Raw genomic sequence first — 18741 nt, 5'->3', positions numbered from 1 at the left:
CATACCAGTTTTCCCTATGAGTTGAAGAGAAGCTGAGTAAAAGGTTTGAAGGAAGACAAAGAGGGCGTGGTCAAGGAGGAAGGGGAAGCGGTAGATCATCTGGAGGCCGCAATGAAACTCAAAAGAAAAATGAAGATGAGGGTACTAGCAGGAACCAGAGGAATGAGGGTTTCAACCGCTCCCATGATCAAGATTTTGGAAATCAAAGAGGAAGAGGTAGAGGATGTGGACAAGGAAGAGGAGGCTTCCGTGGTACCTATTTCCATTGCAATGAAGAAGGTCATCGTGCCTTTGAATGCCCTCAACGACAAGGAAGGACAGATAGGAGAGCTGAGGGCCAAGCTAGGATTGCTCATGTGGATGAGGATGCAGAAAGAGGAGAGACCTTGGTAAATGAAAGAGTCCTACTAAGTGGTGAAAATGAACCAGGACAACGGAGGAGTTTGTTCCGTACCAGATGCAAGTGTGAGGATAAATGTTGTGATGTGATCATTGATGGTGGTAGCACTGATAACTTGGTATCCGAAGAGATGGTCTCTAAGCTGAAGCTCAAGAGGGAGAAACATCCCCAGCCCTATCGGATTTCTTGGGTAAAAGATGATCATAAGGTCCTGGTAAGTGAACAATGTTTAGTAAAATTCAAAATTGGGAGTTACCATGATGAAGTTCTCTGTGATGTTATTTCAATGGATGTTTGCCATCTATTGTTGGGTAGACCATGGCAGTTTGGTAGACATGCAATACATGATGGACATGCAAACACATACTCTCTGACAAAGGATGGAGTTCACCACAAATTGAAGCCCATGAAAAAGGAAGGTGAAAAGGTATGTAGCAGTGCTAGGATTTGTCTTGTTGATGGAAGGAAGTTTTTAGATGGCATGAAACATCAGCGTATGTGCTATGCTTTGATTCCTAGGAAAGATAAAGAAGGTAGTAGTGAAATACCATTTGAAGTTTCATATTTACTAGGGGAATTTGGAGATATCATCTCTGATAATGTTCCAGATGGATTGCCACCAGTAAGGCAAATCAGTCATCAAATAGATCTGATTCCAGGAGCTAGTTTGCCTAACAAGGCTGCTCACAGGATGACTCCTACTGAAATAGAGGAGCTAAATAGATAGGTTCAAGAGCTGTTGAGGAAGGGCTTGATTCGAGAGAGCCTAAGTCCATGTGCAGTACCTATAGTACTTGCACCAAAGAAGGATGGAGAGTGGAGGATGTGTACAGATTCTCAAGCTATAAATAGGATAACCATCAAGTACCGATTTCCTTTACCAAGGATGGATGATCTTATGGACTGCTTGAGTGGAGCTCAGTACTTCACAAAGATAGATCTGAAGAGTGGCTATCATCAGATACGGATTCGAGAAGGAGATGAGTGGAAAACAGCCTTCAAGACCAAGGAGGGTCTTTATGAGTGGTTAGTCATGCCCTTTGGATTGACGAACGCCCCAAGCACCTTCATGCGGCTCATGAATGAGGTACTTAAGAAGTTCTTGGGAAAATTTGTTATTGTCTATTTGGATGATATTTTAATTTTCAGAAAGACTTTGGAAGAACATTTACTGCATATTCGTAGTGTCCTTGAAAGGCTAAGGGAAGAGAAACTGTTAATTAATCTAAAGAAGTGTGTCTTTGCAAAAAGGGCATTAGTCTATTTGGGATTTGTTATATCACCTGAAGGTCTCAAAATGGATCTAGAGAAGGTAAAAGCCATCTTGGAATGGCCTACTCCAAGGTCTGCTACTGAGGTAAGATCATTTCATGGTCTGGTTAGTTTTTACAGAAAGTTTATTAAGAATTTCAGTGGCATATGTGCACCTCTAACTGATACAATAAAAGGGGATAGAAAAGAGTTCAAATGGACTACAGCAGTTGCGAGAAGTTTTGAATTGCTGAAGAAGAAGGTGACTGAACAGCCTGTGTTGGCACTTCCAGATTTTAGAAAAGTATTCCAGGTGGATTGTGATGCTAGTGGTAGCGCTATTGGGGCTATATTAAGCCAAGAACGTAAGCCTATTGCATATTTTAGTGAAAAATTGAATGATGCAAAGAAAAAGTATTCTGTTTATGATCAAGAGTTCTATGCAATAGTTAAGGCCTTAAAGAAATGGAGGCATTATTTATTGCCAAAGGAATTTGTTTTGTATACTGATCATCAGGCATTACAGTACCTAAATAGCCAAGGTAAATTGAATCAGAGGCATATGAAGTGGGTAGAATTCTTGCAGAGTTATACATTTGTGTTAAAGCATAGAAGTGGAAAATCTAACAGGGTTGCAGATGCATTAAGTAGGAGACAGTTGTTGCTTACAACAATGCAGGTTGAAGTAGTTGGGTTTGATGAACTCAAGAATTTGTACCCCGAGGATCCTGATTTTGCTGAAGCATGGAAAGCTTGTAAAGAACTTGTGGCTATAGATAGAACCAAGTGGTTAGACTATTTGATTTAGGATGGCATGTTGTTCAAAGGTAGTCAATTATGCATTCCAAGGAGTTCCATGAGGGAAAATCTGATTAAGGAGAAACACAGTGGAGGGATGGCAGGACATTTTGGTCGGGATAAGACCATTGCCATTCTTAGAGAACATTATTTTTGGCCTCAAATTACACAGGATGTGAAGAAGTTTGTATAAAGTTGCCAGGTTTGTCAAGTTGCCAAGGGGTTTAGTCAAAATACTGGCCTATATCAGCCATTGCCTGTTCCATCAAGGCCATGGGAGGACATAAGTATGGATTTTGTTCTTGGATTGCCAAGTACACAAAGGGGTAATGACTTAGTATTCGTAGTGGTTGATAGGTTCTCCAAAATGGCACATTTCATTCCATGCCACAAAACTCATGATGCTGTCCATATTGCAGACTTGTTTTTCAAAGAGGTGGTAAGACTACATGGTCTTCCAAGGAGTATAGTTTCTGACCGAGATACTAAATTTGTGGGGTATTTCTGGAGGACATTGTGGAAGAAGTTGAGAACAGACTTGAAATTAAGTTCCACGCATCACCCACAGACTGATGGCCAAACAGAAGTGGTAAATAGAAGTCTGGGCAATATGCTGAGATGTTTAGTTGGAGATAAGCCCAAGGGATGGGATTTGATTCTACCACAGGCAGAGTTTGCTTATAATAACTCTGTAAATAGGAGTACTGGAAAATCACCATTTCAAATTGTATATGGAAATAGCCCAAGGACTGCAGCAAAATTGACGAAGATAGAACAAGGGGAGAGAACAAGTGCTGAAGCTGAGGATTTTGCTGAACACATCAAGCGTCTACATGAGGAGGTCCAAGCACACATTATCAAGATGAATCAAGAGTATAAAGCTAGGGTTGATCAAAGGAGAAGACATAAGGAATTCCAAGTAGGGGATCTTGTCATGGTGCACTTACAAAAAGAAAGATTTCTAGTTGGTACTTACAACAAGCTGAAAATGAAGAAATTTGGCCCCTGCAAGGTTTTGAAGAAACATAACTCAGGAAATGCATATCAGGTGGAGCTGCCAGATGGTATTCACATTTCTCCCATTTTCAACATTGTAGATTTAACAGAGTATCATGATGATGGTGTAGATGAGGAGCTGGTTTTAGAGCCATGCCCAATTCCTGCTTCTAAGAAGGAGGAGATAGAAGACATTCTAGATCATCGTGTGGGTAGGAGTACCAGAAACAGGCAGTATGAAGAGTATTTGGTCAAATGGAAAGGATGACCGATCGAAGACTCAACTTGGATTTCAGCAGCTGAGGTTTCCCATTTGGGATTTCCTCTACCATCCATAAAGTGATAGGGCCACTTTTCAATCTACCCTGGGTGTCTGATGCAGGAGCATCCAGAGGTATAAGGGCAATCCTGTGTCACCCAAAAAAATGTACTTAGACTTAGTTTCTATTTTATGTCTTTACATTTTTGGATACCCATTTGGCTCAAATAAAGGTTCCAACTCTCATAGTTCAACTATCATTGCATTTGAAAATCCTGAAAAAATAGGATCATGCAATTTGACCATCATTTTGGTGACCTAGAAGGTGTGACTTGGCCAGATGAATGTAATTGAGATTTAGAGCATTCCAAAAAAAGAATCAGGTCAAAAGGCCCCACGGTTTGAAAGTTATTGCAGTTTTTCAGGTTTTGGAGACCCCCTAAGAATGCTTCAAAGTCAGGTTTGGGGCATTAAATGACCTTGAAAAGGGTCAAAAAATGGGGGACGAGAAAAGATTGTCCATAGGGTTATAGAGCGCTTCGAGAACTTTCCAAAAATGTAAACGGTTCGTCAATCGGAGTTACGGTTCAAAAGTTATGCCTCCCGAAAGTTCGGCTACCGTTTCTGGATTCTTCTAGAATTGCACCGACTTCTAACGCAGCTTCCGGAACCTTCTATTTTGTCGGTGGATGCCTACTAGCACTTTCTAGAATGTACTCCTAGTCCTTAACCCTCCGGGGTCTATTTAAGGAGATTTCTGGCATTGTAAAAGGCAGTTCGGATTGGAGCTTGAGAGGAGGTGCTAAAAGGAGAAATATTCTCCAGATTTATGCTATTGTAAGCCCATAGGGCATGTTTTGAAGTTTATTTTCTCTGCACTGTTTGTACTGGCATATTTTCTCAGTTAATATAATTCCCCTTTCTATTGTGTCTATTCTGTTGTTGGGTTGTGGTTCCCATCAATTATGGATATGATAATTCTCATGAGTTTTCATCTTTCCCCTAGCATTTAAAGCTTAGATGTTGGGGAGGGGAGGGTGGCATGCAAAACACTTGATGTAAACTCCATCCATAATGGTATTTTTAGAGTTCTTGTGTTGTGTTTCTCCTATGTTGTGCTTCTTTTTTCTTTTTTCTTTTTTATTACTTTAGACAATCCTTGTTACTTTTTTGACCACAAGGGGATAAAGTGATATCTTTTTCATTTATATTCTTCTATTTGTACGTCTTTTCTTCTATATGTTATTCTATGTTATTTCGTACATATGCTATTGTTCATACTAGTGATATTGTTTAGTATTCTTGGTTGCTTATGATATGTAGCACTAATTCCTTTTGGTCTCCATGTTATTGGCCCAAAAATACTATTCTTTGTAATCTCTCTTTTGTGTCCTTTACTCCATTGTGTCATGGTTCTACTTCATTTGGGAATTGATGCTATTATCATGCTTGACATAATATCACATATTGTCATATAATGTTATTGATCCCTTAGTAGATCCCTTTTATGATCTATCTTTTTTTTGTGCTTATTTCTGTTGATATGTTTGTCCTATTTTGGGTATGTCATAGTGCAAACATTATTTTTCTGATGCATGTATGCTTCTATAAAGTTATTTCTCCCATTAAGGTTTTGGAGGAGTCAATTTTTGAGAAAGAGGGTTTTTCGAAAGGACATGAATTTCTTGCAAGATTTGAGCATCCGATCAATTAGCATTAGATCAAGGTAGGATCTTGTTGAGTTCTGTGCAATAATTTTCTCTTTGAAATCTCTCTATCATCTCCATGTTTGAATTGATTTGTTTTCCAAACTTAACTGGGGTTGAAAATCTTGTATTGAAATTACCATTTCTTGAAAATTTATATGAATGAATTTAATATTTGAAACCCTTATTTGTTAAATTTGGGGATTCATACTTTGATTATTGGGATTTAGGATGGAGTTTCAAAAGGAATGCCTATGCTTTGTTTTACAAATTGATAATTGTATTTATTTTTCATTTTGGATATATGTGTATATATCAATAAAAATTACCACAATAATTATTTTCTATGATAATTTTTATGATAGGTCTAAGATTGCATTTGTACTTGAGAAAATTGAGTAGTTGTGTATGATTTTTTGAAGATGGGGCTTTTATTGTTTTTTTTATTATCTGTTCATAAGAAATAAAGGAATTTGTTTATTAAAAAAAATATTAATGAGAGGAGTGGCTATGACCTCCCCTGTAATGCCTCACCAAGGGATCCAAAGAATTAACCTAGAATTTCACTAAGTTTGTAGCTTTTTTTTTTTTTTAACATGGAAGTAAATACCATACATAACTTATGCACAATAAAAAAAAGCAATAGCAATGTACATATGAATGTAAACATAACATACACAACTGGTTACATTCTTTAAAGATCCCTTAACATTGAATTACATCTAAAACATCTAACATACATGAATCCATCTAGTACAACATCCACATGAAATAATAATGATAAATCCAATGTTTATACATTACATTTCAATTGCTCAATCATCCACTATACATGTCATAGGATATGATAAGCTCAAAAGAATATACATATGTAGAATAAGGTACATCATCCATAATCACATGATATACATGATACATCATCATAGAAGATCAAACATAATAAACTAAGTGCACGGTTCCTCCCAATCGTTAATAGCATCATTAGACCATTGTGAACCCTAGCCATCCCTTCGTGCGTAACATTCTAAATCACCGAAGAGATCATCGGTATTAACATAGTAAGAATGTCACTCCTAACATATACTATATCATATGTAGAAAATAATCTAACATGCAAATATAAGCACAAGATAACATCATCTAACATATGCTAATCATCAATGAAAGGGTACATATCCATCATCATGAAGGATGCATCGGCCACAATGTCTCAATAAATCTCAAATGATAAAAGTGGAAAAACACTACCACTCGATCGTGTGGTACCTAAGTGATCCACTCCCACCATGCTGAGGAGATAATCTCAAGTCCCAAATAGGCTATCAAAATCACATAGCATAAATCTCTGTAAGTCTAGGAATCCTAAAAGCATACTAACTCAAAGGTTCCATCACAAAAACCGACATCTAACCCTAGAGGCACACAATGACATGTAGGAACCTACTATGCAAGTGAGAAAGTGTCATCGCATTTATCACATACAAGTTACCCTGGTAGTTAGCTAAACTCCACAAGTCCATACTGATATCATGCAGCCACTAGTATCCTCTCATACTGACGAGGCATACTATGGAATGCAAGGTTGCAACCATGCGTTCTCACTACTCCCATCCTAGCCTATTCAAGAACTCAAGGAATGGGAGAGAACCAAAACACTTATCTTTTTAGGTTCATTCAATTAGTATTAGGTGTGAATGTTATCACTTATTAATCTAACTTACAATGAGTTACCTTGGCAACCTCTTAGGGCCCCAACCCCCATTGTAAGCCACTTCCTGACACTACATGTAAATATCCTACCCTAAGCTCATGGAATCATAAATCTCAAAATCAAAAAAGATAATCCATAATAAAATCATCAAATATGCATAAAAGCATCAAATCTCCATGAGCAAGCATCCATAGAAAACCATGATCACAACAGCTCTCTATTGGCAACTGAAGCATCACTGATAATCAAAAGTATCCAATGGTTCTCAATAACCAAAATATATCTCAATCATACTGATCAAAGACTCCAAAATGGTTGAGTCAAAAAATGTCACAACATGACATCATCAAGAATAAATCCACATTACAGTCCCATCATGGCAACTAAAAAATAATCAATGATAACTGATCGATGACCAAAAATGGTTAAGTCAAGTGTCTCATGCATAAGAACCTCAACTATAACAATCAATAATTACAACCAATACATAGAGCATTCTATCACATAACCATGGTTGGGTTTATAAAGATTGAGATTGAAACATCATCATGACATCACAATCACATAACCCTCGAGCCTCTGGTAGACGTCATATAACTGGTCAACACTAGTCAACCCAAAACCCAAAACAATAGCATAAAGAATACACAATGCAAACACATGTTTTGATTTTGCTAAGTTTACAAACTTGAATTTAAATGTAGAGATCTTAGTTTATGTTTCCAAATATGGAGAATAAATGGAGGAACATTTGTATAGTTTTCCTAACACATGTATTATTTTGGATGAATAAAAGCTTTCCTTAAAATCCATCTTCCAATTATAATCTTTGTTTGAAAACGTCCCCCACCAAACTATCAATTAAATTTCATATTCTTTATTTAATAATTTAGAACAATTAAATCTTAATAGTTGAAAATTATTAAAGAGTTCACCATTATGAAAATGAACTTTTAATATAATTCATTTATCAAATAATAATAATTAAAAAATTTATTAATAACATATTTACATATGTATATATATATATATATATATATATATTTACATATGTATATATGTATATATATATTTACATATGTATATATGTATATATATATTTACATATGTATATATATATATATATATATACACATACATACATATATAAATGTATAAACAATTATTATTTTTGCATTTATAAAATTGAATTAATAATTTCGATTGATACCATTTAACATATAAAAATTTAATAACAATAAAAACCGATTTCATATGAGACAAATGTTATAACACATACATATAATTATATGCCACTAGCGGTACGCCAGACCCTACGGTTGCAGGGCCTCTGACGTTAGCGGGTACTGTATACCCCTGTCGTCACAGTACCTACGATGGCCGATACACTGTGACCACAGTGGCATGGGGGCGTGGGTCTCGTCCCCCCCCCCACTTATGCATATTACTTTTTTTTAAACCGCATAAGCGATTTTCCATTCAGGTATGCGATTTTGATTTTATTAAAGTTTAACATTTTTTCAAAATGTTTTTGATTAAAGGTGTGATATTTGGTTAATTAAATAAATAAATATATATGTATATCTACATATGTATGTATGTATATATATATATAAAGGTATATATATGTGTATATATATATGTGTGTGTGTGTGTGTGTGTGTGTGTGTATACATGCAGAGTTTAAAACATCACAACATATCAACATGTATACATATATATATATATATATATATATATATATATATATATATATATATATATATATATATATATATATATATATATATATATATATATATATATATATAAAATTATGTGTGTGTGTGTGTGTGTGTGTGTGTGTGTGTGTGTGTATGCAGATTCAAAAATATAAACATGTATATACACAATATATAAATTCCAATTCTCATAATTTTCCTCTAAACCTTTGATCTCAAAATTTACTCAATAGTTTATCTAATGGCTTGGCTACAATTTAATCCCTAGCCTCGTGTTCTTTTCAGATCTATGCATATAAGATTCTCAAATAAATTTAGCTACCCATATTGAGAATGCATACAATTAGAATAGGAAAAATTCTCAGAAGACATATGGAAGACACAAAGAAGACAGGGAATGCAAGATGCGGAAATAGCATAAGTAAAATCACAAGAATCTATCCGAATTCTAATGCTAATTCGCTCTTTCTCAGAAAACTCACAGAGAAAACTCCTCCCTTCTTCAAAGTTCTCGAGTCCTCCAATGCTCCAATTGCTCTCCAAACACTATGTCTAAGCTTCTAGGAATGCCTGAATATAAAGAGCTCTAAGAAAACATCTAGAATGCCTCTAGAAATAGCTAGAAGGTGTCACCAACTAAGCATGGGTCTTTCCCAACCTTCTAGATGAGTCATAGGGTTGTAGACACCATGTGCTTAATTGATGCACTAACCCCTATGTTGTTGACATATGAGAAATGAAAAGGTGCATTAACTCCCATGCAAGCTTATAACTCCAATTTACTTTTTATATAATTTCTATTTAAATATTTATAACTTTCATTTTAATTTTTATAACTTTTATTATTATTATTTATTTATTACTTTATTATTTTATTATTATTAATTTTAATTTCTAATTTTCTTTTATTTAATTCTTTTTTCTCAATTAATTCTCATTTAATTAATTATAATCAAAATATCAAATATCATGATATTTTATATTAATTTTCTCAAATAACTAATTAATTAATTAAATCTATTTATTAAGACTTAATTAATAGAAAATTCACTATAGACCTCCAAGATAAAATATGAAAACCCATCATAGAGAAATTCACACAAAACTAGTCTAAAGGGTTAAAACTCATGAATTATGTCATCCAACACATTCGGTGGGTGAAATATCTAGATACTTGTCCTACCTCACTAGGAAAATTGGTTTAAGGGTTTGGGATTTGGACTTGAGAATTTATCTCCCTTCTCTTATCAATGAGATAGTATAATAGGGTACGCTCATCCTGGCAATTCAGGGAAGTCGATACCCGATACCTGCAACCTGCAGAAAAACTATGCATGTACATAAAATATATATAATGCTAAGCTAAATAGACAATGGCAGGAAGTGGTGCATCGTGTAGATCCCAACTAAGCAGGTGACTATGACTCCCTTCCTTAACCATATCAAAAATGTCATACAATAAGAAAACATGCACACCATATACATGCAAGTATGGGGTAAGTATCCATAATAAAACACATGAGATAATAAACCATCTAACTAATAATCAACAATAACTGAAAGCAATATAATGATCATCATGCATACATGAAATGTAAAGTCTAAATGATCTCTTCATATACCAACTAAATCCATAACATAATGTCCGATAGTCTCACAACAAAACCACTAATCCATCAACATTAAACTAGTCTATCATAGTCTAATAAGGATAGCAACAATATGTCCAGAAAAGATGTGAACAAGGGTAGGCACTACATCCCCCCCTAACCCATCACCTGCAATGGTAGGCACAATGTCATAGTAGCGGACACTGCCAAGGAAAAAAGTGTTGTCAAGGTCATGGACATTGCTAAGGTCATGGGTAAGCGATATGAAATCACTTTTTACTTTTGTCATTTTTTTAATAAATAAAATATTTTTTATAATATCACTAATATTATTGTTATTATTACTATTTCATTAATGATTATTATATTAGTTAATTTAATAATTGTTATTATTATTAATAAAAAATATATTATATATCATTTTATTAGTAATTTAAAATTTATTACTATTAATAATTAAATAATACTTAATAAATTTTTAATAATAATCTTTAATTATAAGGTGGTTGTAATAAAACTAAAATTATTTCTTTTAATAGATGTTTTAATAATTTTATCAAGGGAATTCTTTTCCAATTAAAATTTATGAGTGTTATTTTAAAAAATGGATTTATTTAATGGGAAAAATGTTTCTACACTAAGTAAACATGTTTTCTTTGTGAACTTGGAAACTTGAACCTTATTTGTAGACTAGATACATATGGTTTCGAAATGAATAATTTATGAAACTACTTTTGATGTGATGTATGTTAGTTTCATGTTTGTGTATAGGTTTGACTTAGAGCATTGAGCAGTTTTGGACGCTTGCTGATGGCACTCAAAATTGCATTCCCATTTTGAGTGTCTATTTCAAATTTTGAATACTTTGAGTCCCCTATGAATGTTTTCCATGCATGTGTAACTAGTTTTCATTTCAAGGCTTACATAGTGTTTTAGTTGTTTAACACACTTCATTTGACATATGAATATGTTTCGTATTGATAAATTGACATTTTGAGCCATTTCATGAAGTCCTATTTTGTGTAATTTTCAAATCTGCATTTTTGCCCAAGTGTCAAACAGCAACAAGAAACCCAATTTTCCTTTGAATATCTTTAACTCAGAAGTGTTTTATGACTTGCCACTTTAGGGATGTTTAATATGCATATCAAAGAACCTATGTTCCATATTTCAAGTCATTTTGAGTCTATTTGACTAGGTTCTGAATCCCTCAAATTTGGTCATTTACTGATGTCATGCTAATATGAATTGTTCAGAATTCTAGAAGACCCTGTTTGACCTGTTATAATTTTGACCCAATTGACCAAAATGATAAAATTCCTTTTGTGTTGCATTTTAGAGGTCATAGACTTACTATGTTTCAATTTTTATCTTATGACAAATTTGTTTGATCAATTTTCAAATGCGATTCCAAATGCAACTTGTAACTTTTTACTAGTGTTAGTAAATCGTGATGTCATATCTCAAAATCCATGATAGGTGATATTGAATGGATTGTACCATTGTTTTTTCCTCTGAAACTACCTTAAGTGTGCCAGTTTGCAAGACTTGATGAATCTATTTGCACACTTTTCTATCAAGTGTTTCCAATCTACAAATTTGAGTAGCCCACTTTGACCTTTTGCCAAATGCATCCTGTTATTTTTCATGAGACTAAATTATAGATTCATATTGTCCTTATGACAATGAAAAAATGCCCCCAGTTTTTGTTTTCCCAAGTGCCTATTTGCCTAGTTTTCAAAGCCAAATCCAAATGTGTTTTATTGCTTTATGACATGTTTTCATGTGGGCAATTATGAGAGGTCAAATTTGACAATCAATATCTTCTGATTGATAATTCATCATGAGATGAGATTCAATAGGGTAAGAGATTGTAGAACAAAGAATCAGTGTGTCAGTTCCTAGAGCCAAGTTATCTATTTGGATCATTTTTTAAGGCCAGCCAAAGGGCTCCCTAACACATAATTGACAGTTTGCAAAAAGATGTAAAATGAGCTACAAACTCATTTTTAGTGGTCAAATTTGTTTCAAATTAGTGCTAGAGGATGAATGAGTTAGTTTTGTAGTTCAGTCATTTGGAAATAAATTTTTTTTTACCCAGACCCACTTTGGGGCCTGACTAATTATACCAGATTGATAAGATTGATGACAATGTTGGCTTTGATAGGTCAATGGATTCTTTGCAGGGAAGGTCTAATCAATATTATATTCACCTGACATCTGTCAATAAAAATGATAACATGGAACTGGAGACTCAAGAATTGCCATATGAATCTACAAGTTAGGAGAATATGAATGATGAGGAATTCAGTCAGCTACTAGGCATTTTGAATTATGATCCTTGTACCTCTTTTAGAGACTTAATGAATTCCTATTATGGAGATAAAAATGGATGTCCAATAGATGTTTCTATTTATACTTGTTTGATAATGGTTATGGCAATGTTGAGAATTTGGATCAATCCTATAAGTTGCTTCTAGAAATGAAAGAGAGAGGGATACCTCATGACTGCCAGATCTACAATGCTCTAATAAAACTCATGGTGGATCTATATAAACTAGATGAAGTTGTTAAACTCTATGATGAGATGACATAATATGGCTTCAAACCCACCATTCACACCTACAACATGCTTATGAAATTATATTTTAGGATGAGTAAATTTGAAAAGAGCTTTGATATATGGAAATAGATGGCTCAGAATGGGTGCAGTCCTGATGTCAATTTGTACATTGTGCTTATTGGAGGACTTTTTAGGGAAGGCCAATCGTATGAGACATGCACCTACATTGAAAGAATGATTGAGAAGGGCATGAAGGGTCCTCATTTCAGTTATGATAAATTCCTTGCTAATTTTTCACAAGTAGCTAGGCCTCATTTATTTGATTGACTTAGAGAACAAATGAGATAAATAGGGAAGTTGGATGTTGTAGATGTGTTTGTTAAGCTCTCGCAAAAACTAGAAAAGAAAGCCAAGTAGAAGAACACGCATAACAGGGGAGAACTCGTGCTTAGGCAATAGACAAGGGAGATCGCACATTTTTTAGCAAGCCATAGTAATAATGTAGAAGTCACCATTAAAAAATGAAAAAATATGCAGGAGAATAGCCTTGCAAGGGTGGCACCCAGATATTTTGAAAACAATTTGTATTTTTATTACAAATTGGTGGTAGGCATTGGAGAAACCATGTAGAGAATAGAGTAGACACTATGGCTACTCTAGAATGAAGAACCACCCATTCCATTGAAGGAACAATCCACATAAACATTGGAGAGAGGCCACAATTGAAGAGGGGAAGCCATTTCAATACAGGGGCACAACATAAAGAAGAAGATGCCTAATTATCTTTAAAAACATTGAGTATGGTTTTGTTAAAAAACCCAAACCAGATGCAAGCTTTTGGAATGGAGCAGAGCTAGTTAAAGGGAGGTGCCATGCAAGGAAGAAGCCACTAGTAGATAGGAGGAAGCCTCTGACTTTTCACCATGAGCAGAGGAGAGAAAATGCATTTAAAAGGATATATTCCACATTGAGTTGGTATAAAGATCTTTTAAAATTTAAATTCAAAAGCACTCCCATGTTAAATGTCTAAGAGAGAAGCACTTTTGAAACATAGACTTATGCATGGGGCATGTGGTCAACTAGCTAGGAACGAAGACTAAGGGAAATTTTTACCAAACCTCATAGGTAGGGAGGACATGTGTCGTATTCTAGGAAGTTCATCATGATTTTGTGAGGAGGAGAGTGAAAGACCTCTGATGTTATGCCTAAATGATGCTATGACCACCCCAAGAGATCGAAAGGTAAAAAATCAATGTTTGAGATGCTATGATGTGCTTGAGTGGGAGGTAGAGTTTAAAGGCCTTACGCTCCTACGAATAGTGTAAGCATGTAAAGATAAAGTGAAGGGGTCTCAATGCTATGGGAGAAGGTTTGAAATATTAATAAAATATTAATGTGTTTATTGTATGCATAGGAAAATTTGAAGTATTTTAAATGTCTAAAATGGTGTGGGATCCACTGGGTAATGATGCTCGATTAAGAAATGGACACTTAGCATTGGTGGATTAGGCAGTAATGGCAGAGGGAAGTAAAATGAATAAAAAATTAAAATATAAAACTGGTTCAATGCATGAAATTTTAAAATTCATAGATTTGAATGATTTTAAAGTTTTAAATAGTTTAACTATATAAACTTTTAAATTTTTCAATTTTAACTCTGTTCACAATTTGGGAGCTAGATTTTTAAATCAACCGTAGGAGGGAAATTTTAATCTAAAATATGTAGTGCAACATACCGTTAGAACTAGGAAGAAATGAGCTATCCATTTTTGGAACTGGTTTTTACATAGGTGGTCACTGGTGCATGCTACAAGAGGTTTTGTGTTTTCAATAAGATGCTTAGTTACATGCAATGATTTCATCAATGCAGTTACAAAATTCAGTTGGGATGCATTTGATATGCTTTTTTGGCTCAGTTTGTTCAAAATTTGATGCATAATTATGTGTTTTGCTACAAGTATTTCATAATTTGCTTGATTTTGATGTAATTTCTTAGAATTATTTGTCTTTTGCAATCAGTTATGATTTCCATCAAATATCTTAGATATTTTGTGCTTTTGAGAACCAAAATGATGAAGATTTGATTTTGCAATTACAGAGAGAGATTAGAGAGATTCTTTTAACTTCTTGAGGAGGTTTTCCAAGTGGACACATGTTAGATGTAGAATAGATTTAAGAATTCACTTCCTCCTATATCTTTCTCTTTCTTTCTCCATTGTAAGGGTTCCAGTTTTACAGAAGTTTCTCACTACTGTAATACTAGGTTGGTAGTTTTCTTTGTGATACTAGCAGGTTTCCAGTTTTCACCATGAAACCATGGTTTTTGTTGGTTTTGCTTCCTATCTAGTGAGCTACGATCTAGTAGTGAAGGCCACACATCCACTCTTGTGTAGATTTTCATTTCATTTTCATGTATTCTTATTCTGAGATAATGGAAATTGATGCTAGATCATGTGAAGTATTTTGAGTTTCATTTAGTGTTACCAGTTTATGTATTCAGTCTTTCCAAGGATGAATATAAGAGGTGATTTACATAAATTATCTAGGTTATCTTGTTCTATCTCTCGATTCTTCATATGCTATTGACTTTGAGATTGAGTGAATAAGGTTTTCTTTTGACTCAAGGAGTTAAGTAAATGCTTTAATGTTCTGATTGGGTTTCTGGGTGTATGAAGGGGATATTTCATAAGAATGGAATTTGGAGATTTTAGTTGACAAACTTAATTGTAAAGCAATCAAGTTAGGTCATCTTTTTGGTAATGACTCTTTGTTTCAATGGGTAAGGCACTAATCACTAAGTCAGATGCAAGCTGATCTGAATGTCATTTGTACAAATCATTTTAATCAAATAAATTTAGTATTTCAAATTTTGTAGTGGGTTGAAAAGAATGAACCCTCACTTATCTTATGAGTTCATAGGTTATGATTTGTAGCTATTTTGTTCCTATGTTATTGCACAAGTATTAGAAGATAAAAGGGTTTCATCTACTGTTATCAAGTTCAAATTTTTGTTTAATTACACTGGTACCATGTATCAAAATGTCAAGGTTAACCTATCTAGGTCGTACAGAGCTTGAAGTGAAGAAGGAGTTATACCTTATAGTTGGCCCAAGACTACAATCGAGTGTATCCATCATAGGAATTTGCTAGCCTTAGATGCATTGGTCTAGTTTCTTGGTTGTTTTCAAAACTATTAAATCAGGAGCCAACACCTGCTAAAGGCATGGGAGTTATTATTTTGTGCTGTCATGTGATTTCATTTTTTTTGATGTAAAATTTGATTTATGGATTAATATCTATATTGTGATTTTATTTGTGAAATCTGCGAGTTTCAATCAGTTATCTTTTGGTGCTTTCTAGTTGCTTGAATAAGAACTGATGTTTGTTATTGTGATCTTATGAGACTTTCTACTATTTTGAGTTTAGGGTGGGTTTTCTTTATGTCTGTTGGGAAGTGGCTTACAATGGAGGTTGGAGTCCTAAAGAGGCTACCTAGGTAACCCATTGTAGGTTTTTTTAATAAGTGATAAAATTTCATTTAATTGGTTTAAAATGAATTAAAAGGAGTTAGTGGATTTTTTGAGCCCATACCTTGAGTGCTAATATAGGCTAGGATAGGAGTAGAGAGGATGTTTTCTTGTGACCTTTCCTCTTTAGTATTCCTTGTCTATACAAAAGGATGTTGATGCTACATAGATTCATGAGGGGGCTAAAGTCCAAAGAGGCTACTAGGGTAACTTGAGATTTGACTCATGTGATGACACTTGCCCACTTACATAGTAGATTTCCTATGTGTCTTTGTTACCTCTAGGTTTAGATTCCATTTGTGTCTTGGTACCTTTGAGATAGATTGCTATAATGTTTTACTTGACCTAGATGTTAGTCATGATTTTTGGGACTCTTATCCATTTGGGACTTGAGACTATCTCCATAGCCTAATGGGAGTGGGTCATTTAGGTTCCACGAGGTCAAGTGATAGTTCTTTTCTTATACCATTGATATTTGGTAGCTAGATGTTGTTGTTGGATTTCCTTGTGCACTTATTTCTTTCATTTTGATCTTGTGTTTTCTAATGGATGGTTATATGTTTTTGTACTATATTTGATGTTTAGAGATCTTATGAGATGATGTATTTTATTTATGATGTATATTCTTTGAGATTTTCATACCATGTAACTTTTACAGTGGATGATTATGCATTCTAATTTTTCCAAGTGACATCTTATGTAATTGTATATTATTTAATTGGGTTCATACTTGCAGTTATTCTATGAGGTGGAATTTTTATGTAACGGATTTAGTGGTAATGAAACTTATGAATGTGATTCAATCTCATCAAGGAATGATTAAGAGATATAATATGTTTACAAAATTTTTGTATGTATGTTAGTTATTTATTTCACTATATTATTTCTTGTTGTTATTATCTTTATAAAAAAAAAGTTTGGAAAACTTAGTGAAACTTTAGGTTAATTTCTTTTGGGTTTCCTAGTAGGGTGTTAGATCTAGTATCAAAGCCCGAGTTTATACATTGGGAGCTCTAGGTATATTGGAATGCTACTAGATGACAACTAGTTAAATTGAAATGAAACGTAAACTACTATATGTATCTTCTTTAACTTGAACACCTGAACTTCAAATTGAAGTGTAAAACCTAGAAATAGACAAAATAGGAATTGATCTTGTATTGTATTGAAAACATGTTCTTATATATATACCTTACGTAGTATGTTATTAATTTTAGAATTCTTTGGTTTTAGTGTAAATACTTCATTACTATTTACACTTTACTTAAGTTTAGTTAGGTTAATGCATTATTTTATTATTTAGCCACCTAGGATTATGCATACTCATATGAGTTGTCTTATTGACAATACATGAGTTAGCAACTCTTTTATGCACATGCTATCTAAAACAAAGGAGTTAGCATCTAATTTAAACACTTGGTGTCTACAAAATCTCTATACAAGATACGCCTTGTCATACTTATTCTCTCATTAATGCATGTACATTCATGCATAATGGAGGATAATCCACCTCTAGTGGACATGTGCTTAGTTGTTGAGCATATGTCTTCACTAACTCCTAGTCATTCTACAAGTATCCTAGAGGCCTTTATATACATGCACTTCTAGTGTGTATAAAATCATCTGAGAAAATTAGACATTATTCATTTTCAAATTGATATTATGATCATACATCATTTGGTCTATATTGTGCTTTTCTTGTGTTTCTTGATCTTGGCTTTATTTTTCCCTAAGGAAATTTTTTACATGGTATTAGAGCTATACTAAATTCTTACTTTTAGAATAATTAAGAGGGGGGAGGGGGGGAGGAGGGGGGTGAATCAATTATTCAAGGTCTAGATCTACAAAGAAAACTTTTCTCTTAGCTTAGTGAAACCATAAAATATTGATATTTGTGCATCCATCCATGCAATCACTAAAACTTGTAAGTTACTATTAAATCAACTTGTAGAAATATAAAAATGAAACATAAAAGATTCATCTACACACTTGACACAATGATTTAACATGGAAACCAAATTTGGGAAATACCACCAATAACATGCTACTCTTTTTCACTCTTCTAAAGTGATGACCTATGAAAGGCCAACCCTATTAAAGGTCACAACACACACCGTTAAATGTGACCTGGTTAAGGGATTTCAATCACCCTATTAGAAGTGAGTTGTGTTAGAGGAATTTAGGCCATTCACTTGGAAT

General features: G+C 34.0%; 1 pseudogene; it reads left to right on the top strand.

Annotated features, from left to right (window-relative positions):
- The first annotated feature begins 12815 nt into the window (after window positions 1-12815).
- LOC149553548 (uncharacterized) lies at window positions 12816-13432 on the top strand (annotated as a pseudogene).
- Window positions 13433-18741: the final 5309 nt, after the last annotated feature.

This window comes from Cupressus sempervirens, chromosome 6 (genome assembly GCF_028749045.1).
Source record: "Cupressus sempervirens isolate cs-2001-9-10 chromosome 6, ASM2874904v1, whole genome shotgun sequence".
Lineage (NCBI taxonomy): Eukaryota > Viridiplantae > Streptophyta > Pinopsida > Cupressales > Cupressaceae > Cupressus > Cupressus sempervirens.
This window is presented reverse-complemented; position numbering and strand designations above follow the sequence as displayed.